Raw genomic sequence first — 8,122 nt, forward strand, 5'->3', positions numbered from 1 at the left:
ATTTCCTGCTAATATGATCGTGATATTGTATCAACCAATTAACCAATAAAATAACGGTTGGTGGCATAAACCAGTTATTCAAACGAACATAACGGTTGCCATGCCTCAAAAATTAAATCATGTACTATAATAGTACTAGCGGGAAAATATAAATCAAGCAACAAGCATATAAAACTGCTCCCGCCAATAATTATCTAATTTAACTTTCAATTTGAAAATGGCGTGAACGAAATAAAAAAAATGAAATAACTAACTTCCACTACGTACGTGCAAATTCGTTTATGGCTTTTGAGTTGACTCACTCTTCACTCCGAGTCAACTCGTTATCCGGTTTTTCATTTTGTTTTTCATTACCGGAAACGAATCCAAAACTACATGACAAATTAAGATCTATAAACTATACATAAGTGGAATGTTTTTGGTTGGGTAGTTTTTTCTTTCAATTTTATGTTTTTTATTTTTTTTTTTAAAATAAACGATATTCATTCATTCATTCAAATTGATAGACTACATCGATACAATACAAATTCAAATTCGCCAAAAGCAAAAAAGGATGAATCCGTGAACAAACTCACAACATCCATGGTAATAGCATAAAACGACAAAGTACTTATGCCTACAAATATGACTAATATGACTATATTCATGTCTCTGGAATACTCGTGTCTCCAGATCTGCAACGTTGACGACGACAAAGTCATTGTCATTGATCGGATTTGCACTTGCTCAAAGCTAATCTTTCAAACTGAATCAAATAAACACCGCACTAAGACGGGAAATCAAAAACACACCGCACAAAGACGGGAAATCAAAACAAGAAGAGTCGTTCAGAGACGACGAAATCACAAAAATAAACGAAAGAAAACAGAAAATATATGAAATCACTTATTCAATTAGGATAGAAGAAAAAGCAATTCGGGTGGGTGATTTTTGGGTCAAAATTGACCCTAAATCGCCCTTCTAAAAAGAAGAAGAAGAAAAAAAAGGTGACAACTAGGGTTTGAGAAGGAGAGAAGAGAGATAGGAAGAAAGGGGGAATTGCTACATTGAACAATTGTTCTTTCAATTTTATGTTGTTTACAATATTATTTAAATATTGTCTTTAAAATCTATCTCAAGACTTGACACATTTATCTGAATTCTAACACAAAACTTTACAAATGTCAGCGAATTTTAGATAGTATTTGTAACTTATTTATAAATATAAATATTTAAATATTTTTTCATCTAGTAACAATCACAAATAAATTTATTTATGTCATAGAAATCATCTTGAAAAAGTAGTAACAATTATTTAAGAGGTATTCATGTAGATAAAATTATTTAAGAGGAACTGTGTTAAAAAAAAAATTAGTTCTTCAGAAGCATCTTTATTTTCTATTTATTTTACGTGATCCTTTTCTTTTTTTTTTTGAAGGATAGAATTATTGATTTTTATAAAGTCGTGGTTTGAAAATTTAAATTTTTAAAATAAATTGTTAATTGTTTTAAAAATTTAACCTTTTGAAAAAAGATTTTTTTATTAGAAAACTAATTATATTTTTATTTCTAGCTTATAGAAATACAATGAATTATATATAAACTTGAGCTGAGTGCAAGCTCACTGAAAGAGTTTAGCTTCGTAACCTCAAGATAATAAGTTCAAATATCCTCGAGAATGATTGTAAACTTGCCATTAATTTCCTTTTAATTAGTATAATATAATAGTTTAGGGTCAGTCCACTAGATTTGATTTCACTATGTATTTCCATTTAGGTTGTATCTGGGTAAGGTATAATGTCCCCTAGTCTCTGTATTTCTTTGTTTTTATTTAATATAATTTTACTTTTGTCTAAAAAAATGAATTATTAATTTTAATTTATCTTTTACTATAAATATTATCCTTATTATATTTTATTTCAATTATCAATTTGAAAAGTTGTAATATGTAATGTTATAAATTTTCTATTTTTTAAAATTATCCTTGTTTTTCAAATTTATCTAATGACTTAGCATTGATAAACATATTTGTGTAAAATAATACAATAAATAATCCAAAAATTAAACATTCAAGACAAATATGTAAAAACTAAAGTGTATGTCACATATCAAGCATAAATAACAATTAGTTGTAATAAAATAAGTATACAATTAAGCACGATAAAAAATTTCATAGAATAGTACGTAAAACTGTTAAAAATAAATATATAGGTGAGGTTCCCTTCAAAGTCAGTGTTTTTGTTTGGCTTATGTTGCGTAATCGGTTACCAACAACGTACAATTTAATTAAAAAACATGTTTTAGAATCTAATGCTCAACTTTGTGTAGGTGGGTGTGACATGAAGGAAGATACATAACACTTATTCCTGAACACTCGTCAAACTATTTATCTCAATTTGGAACCTTAGGCGGTTTTTCAAACAGTATCCATTCAAGTTTTACCCTTATTTGGCTTTTCATGTGTATGAGTGATTTGGATTGAAAGAAATGCTCGGGTATTTCATCAAAAAGAGGTCTCATTACTACAATTGCTCGACAAATTAAGCTTTAATCTTATTGGTGGTTGAAAGCGAATCATCCTAATTTTACTTTCTCTTATCATTTGTGGTGGCTTAATCTCTTACCTTGTTTGGACATCTATTTATAATGGGGTGGCTTTGACCCTTGTTCATTTCAAACCTAACCTAGAGCCTTAAAAGCAAAAATTGAAGACACTTCCAAACTATAGTTCAACTCTTATGTGAAGATTCTCACACAGGCACTGCTGCAGTGGCATCTTCTTCATCCCCTAACTCATCTACTAACATTAGAGTTATCAAATGGGCAAGCCCTCCCTAGCCCGCCTCGTCCGGTGGACAACTCATATAAATGGGTTAAAATGGGTTAGAATGGGTCGACCCACTTGATTCATGGTATAGCAAAATTGAACTCAGCTCAATTAGTAGTGGGTTACACGGTTCGATGGGCCAGCCTGGCCCATATTTCAAAATGTATCATTTTTTTTTAAAAATATCGATGCAATGTACAATAAAGCTACATATCACATTTTTTTTAATAGAAACTTATTACATAAATTATTATACATCAAATAAATCACATGTCTTCGTAAACTTAATTAAATGTTATATAAAACATCTATTAAATCAACATTCATAAGGATAAATAACACAAAATAATTGATGCAAAAGTAGAGTATTTATCACAACTCACAAAGTGAACCTCAAAGACAACAAAATTTAATATTACATAATAAAATAATTCAGTCTTACCTGATAACACTATTTTTTTAAAGGGCCGGCCCGCAAGCCCCGTGGCCCAGCCCATGTAAAATGCAGGCCCGATGGGTTAGCCCAAAAAGACAAGGTCGTTTTTTTCGTGCTTTTTTTACGGTCCAGCCCACACTAAAGTAGAGGGCTGAAGGGTCGGTCTAGTGGGTCTGACCCATTTTGACAACTCTAACTAGCATACTTATTTGATTTGTATATGTAAATCTTGTTCATCTCTTCAGCTATGTATGGTTGTCCACAAATGATTCTAGTTTCTTTCAATAGAAAGCTTCTTCATCCACCTCTTCATCTGAAGCTTTTTTCAGACTGTGATTTTTTTTTTTTTTTTTTTTAAAGTTTTGTATCATAATTTGTTTAATCCACAACCGACACTGTCTTCCCAACCACCCGCAAGAACCGTCGAAACTGTATACTCAAATGGACTGGGACAAACTGCAATATTGAAACTATCGGATTGGTCGGTTCCATATTTTGACACTGAATCCGACCATTTGTCCACCCCTACCAACAATATACATAACATATCATTTTGAATGTACTAAAGCATAAACAAATTTATAGTAAAATTTAATATAATAAATAAAAAATATTTTTTTTAAAAGAATACATAAAAAATAATAAGAAAGATAATATTATATTGGATTAAATAATTAATATTAAAAATTTCAAAAAAAAGGGCAAAATATTTTAAAAAAATTAAAAACTAATTGTAATATACTACAGGGTTAAATATGATTTTAGTCCTTATAAAATTGCGAGTTTTCAAGTTTAGCCCCTATAAATTTCAATGGTAAGTCTTTTTTTGTTGTGGTAGCTGAGGTTCGAACTTCAGACCTTGCATATATTATGCATTGTTCCTATCAACTGAGCTAAGCTCATAATGACCCATAATATTATAGTTTGTAAGAATAGTCCCTAATCTAAAAACTTTTTACAAAAAAATGGATATTTTTATTCCTCCACAATAGTCCCTATAAAGTGAATAATTTTTTTTGTAGAAACTAAACTTGAAAACTTGTAATTTTGTAGGGACTAAAAACATTTAACTTTATGATTTAAAAAAGTTCTGATAAAACTAATAAAATATACAATTATTTTAGATAAAAATTATAATTTTTTATTCATATTTAAAAATAAAAACTTTTTTAGGAGAAAATATAAAGTAATAGAAATTAAGAAAAGTTAATTTTTAACTTTATATACAACTTTGTCACATCGGTAATTTCGTTATATTATCGAATTTATATATGTTATACAGAAACTACTACTTAGTTCATCTTAAACATCATATATGTTAATATAATATTTTTTAGTTTGATATTTTATTTAAGCAAAAAATGGGGTGTAGTGGGGTCTCCTGCTGCAACACCTAAATTATATATTAAGAAAGAAAAAAGTATAAAAGAGGGGGGGAGACATAAACCAAAACCCTCAAGAAAAAAATGAAGGAAAAAAAACAAAGAAAAATCAAATCTTCAATCGTAAACCTTTGGGAGCACCTACCCTAAGTCTAGTAGCATAATTCTCTTTTTTAGCTTCAGCCTGGGGCTTATGCTGGTTCTTCTTTTTCCTCGGAACTACTTGTTGAAATTGCTGGTTAGCAATTGTATTTGCTTCATTCAATTTATCATTATTATTCATGCCAGCCCATGATTCCCTCATAAACTCCATATCTCGCTGAACCACATGAGGAATATAATGGGATCTACAATAGCAAGTTGTTGATCATAGTTTGCCAAAAGAGGTTAATCCGCTATTACTTCATCATGATGCTCGTCATGAAAGAAGGTATCGACTGATTTTGAATCATCATTACAATTCATATCATTCTTTTCTTGATCAGGGGTGGATTTTGCAGTACAATCATCCATATTTTGTAGTTTGCTAGACTGCCCATGTTCCTTGATTCCGTTATCGTCTTTGTTACATTTAACCATATTGCTTTGGATAGTTTCTATTCTAGGCTTGTGACCTAGACCCTTCTTGGCAGGCTGATCCTTAGGAGGATCCACTCTAGTGCCATGTTTCCTTTAATTTTAGCTTATTACAACTTGCTATACCATGTCCAATAGATTGACAATTTGTGCAAAAATCCGGCATTTTTTCATAAATGACAGAGACATAGAATGCAAAACCTTCCCTTTCAACAAGAATGGACTCATGCATTCTTTTAGAGAGGTTCAAATCAATCAACACTCAAGTATAATGCCCAAACAACATGATTTTTGTAGCATCATCGAGTGAAATTGGTGTTCCTATACCATTCGCTATTTCAAAGAGGGTTTGATGACTCCAATATTCAGGAGGGAAATGAGGTGCACTTCAAACACAAAATGTGGGTGTAACAAAAACAACCACAAAATATGATAAGACTTAATGATGAAGAGGATAACTTTTCTGAACAAGATTCAACTCAGTTCAGTTAGATTTTCAAAACAGTTCTATTAGATTTTCTTCACAATTTCAATTCATGAAAATATGGACCTTTCACGACGACTGTAAGAACATTATTAGCTCTAGCCGGAAAACCACAAAGGTTGGCTCATGTCTCAAAAACTCAAGATTCTCAAGAACATTATGAAAAAGTGGAATAAGAATGTTTGAAAATGTGCATGCTTATGTTAGAGATGCTGACTTGAACTTGCATGCAATTCAAACCCAGATAGATAATAATGGCTGCATTGAGGCTCTTCTTGGAGGGGTAACCTTGACGCAACTGGTAAAGTTGTTGTCATGTGACTGGAAGGTCACGGGCCTAGAAACAGCCTCTTGTGTAAAAAAACAGGGTAAGATTGCGTACAATACACTAATAATGGTGGGACCCCTTCCCGGACCCCGCATATGCGGGAGCTTTAGTGCATTGGGTTGCCCTTTGCCCTTTTATTGAGGCTCTTCTTGATCAGCAAAAGATATAGCTCAAATTCAATTGGGTAACACTTCCTAATAGGTCATTTTTAGGTAACTTGGTCATGAAGATTGATATCTCAAATGCTCTTGACAGTTGACACTATAGAATGGAAAAGCCTCCTCACTCTATATTGCAAGTAGAGTATAGTTAGTGAAATCATTTGATCCAAAGCATGTTCAAGTAAAATTTAGAAAGATGGATTAAAATATAGAGTGGATACCCTGAAAAAAGGAAGATGGTGACAATAGCTTTGCATAAGGGTTGTAAAACTCAATCTGCAAGAGGTTTTGGGTGAGGTATTTAATCTCACTAAATGAAGTTGCTAATCTCAAATTATGTTACATCACAGGAAAACTGGGCCATGATTCTTAAGAATACAACAACGCTGAAACATGGAAACCAATTTCTTATCATGTTTTTTCTTCTCTCCAATCGTTATTCTTGATATATCATAATAAAATTAATAGCATAATATAGAAAACCATTGGAAAAAATATTGAAAGAGGTTAACAATATAAACCTAACTACCTCTAAAAAACAATATAAACCTAACTTGACAAAAAAAAAAATCGAAGTGAAAAAATAAAGTAAATAAAATTACAATAATAGAACAAAAATGTTGTGTATTAATAGAGTTATTTTAGATCCTTTCTGTTTGTCCCCGTGATCTTAGCTTAGTTGGTAAGGACAATATATAATACAAGGTCCGAGCTTCGAATCCGACCACCACAAAAAAAAAAAATCCTTTTTGTTTTTTCTTGTCAATCAAAACCATAAATATTAAATTTGACCTTTTTTTTTTTTTTTTTGAAAGAAAATTTGAGCTAATATTTTCAATTCTAGCGAATTTTTTTTTTTTTTCTCATAATGTTATGCGATATTTTCTAATTTAAACATGATTGATTTACTCATAATATGTGCCAAACATTTTTGTTTCTATATATCTCCTGTATTAAATTAAGTCTCGATTTGGGGCATTTCATGTATAATGTGACTTTTTGTCAAAAAAATGTATAATGTGACTTCCTTAAAAAAATAAAAAAAAAGAGTATAATGTGACTTAAAAGAAATGATGGGGGCATTTCCTTAGTCCAAACCCATTAAGTTTTTTATTTTTTTTAATTTTTTATTAAAAGATAAACTCATTAAGGTTCTCTATGCATATTTTGCTAAAGTATTAGACATCATGAAGAAAAAAAAATACATGGCCCAATAATCTCTAATGAGCAAGCCCGATTATCCATTATTGTCGTTTTTCGCCTTTAGTTTTTTTAAGTACGCTACTCACATCAAGCTCCATATAAATTATTCGTAAGCATATGTCTATAGAAAACCCTAATCCCAATTAACACCAAAGTATTCAACTGTCGCCGTGCCGCATCTTTGATGCAACGTTTCTTCCATGATGTCACCTTCATCGTCTAGCCATGAACGCTCCTTATTATACAAAGAAAGTCTCACTCTCACTAGGGACATGCTTCGTGTTGATTTTGAAGGCACCTTGTTAGCATTGAGATTGAATCGATGAAACAAAGCTTGTAAGTCCTTAAGATCTGACATCGATTTTGTTGACACATGTGATTAGATCTATTATTCTTTACCGAAAACATGCTTGATTTTGAGTCTACCAAATATTGTAAATAGTTGTGACTGTTATCTTTGTTGCTTATTTGTTTTCCATTTTATTGAAATTAATAAGCCATAGGTTAAAATTGTTTTTTGTGTTTTCAAAATGAATCCCTTAAAGAGAGGCTATCAATATTTGTATAATCTAAATTCATTCGATAAACATGTGGTCTATTGCTTCACTTGAAACCACATTAAAAGAGGACATGAGATTCCTTTTCTTATTAGTTATGTTTCTCTGACATAACTCTAAGATTTTACACAATATGTAGATATGATTGAAGGAACTTTTAATTCTTGAATCTTTCTCCACATATTGTAT

The sequence above is a fragment of the Medicago truncatula genome, chromosome 4 (genome assembly GCF_003473485.1).
Source record: "Medicago truncatula cultivar Jemalong A17 chromosome 4, MtrunA17r5.0-ANR, whole genome shotgun sequence".
In the NCBI taxonomy this organism is placed as follows: domain Eukaryota; kingdom Viridiplantae; phylum Streptophyta; class Magnoliopsida; order Fabales; family Fabaceae; genus Medicago; species Medicago truncatula.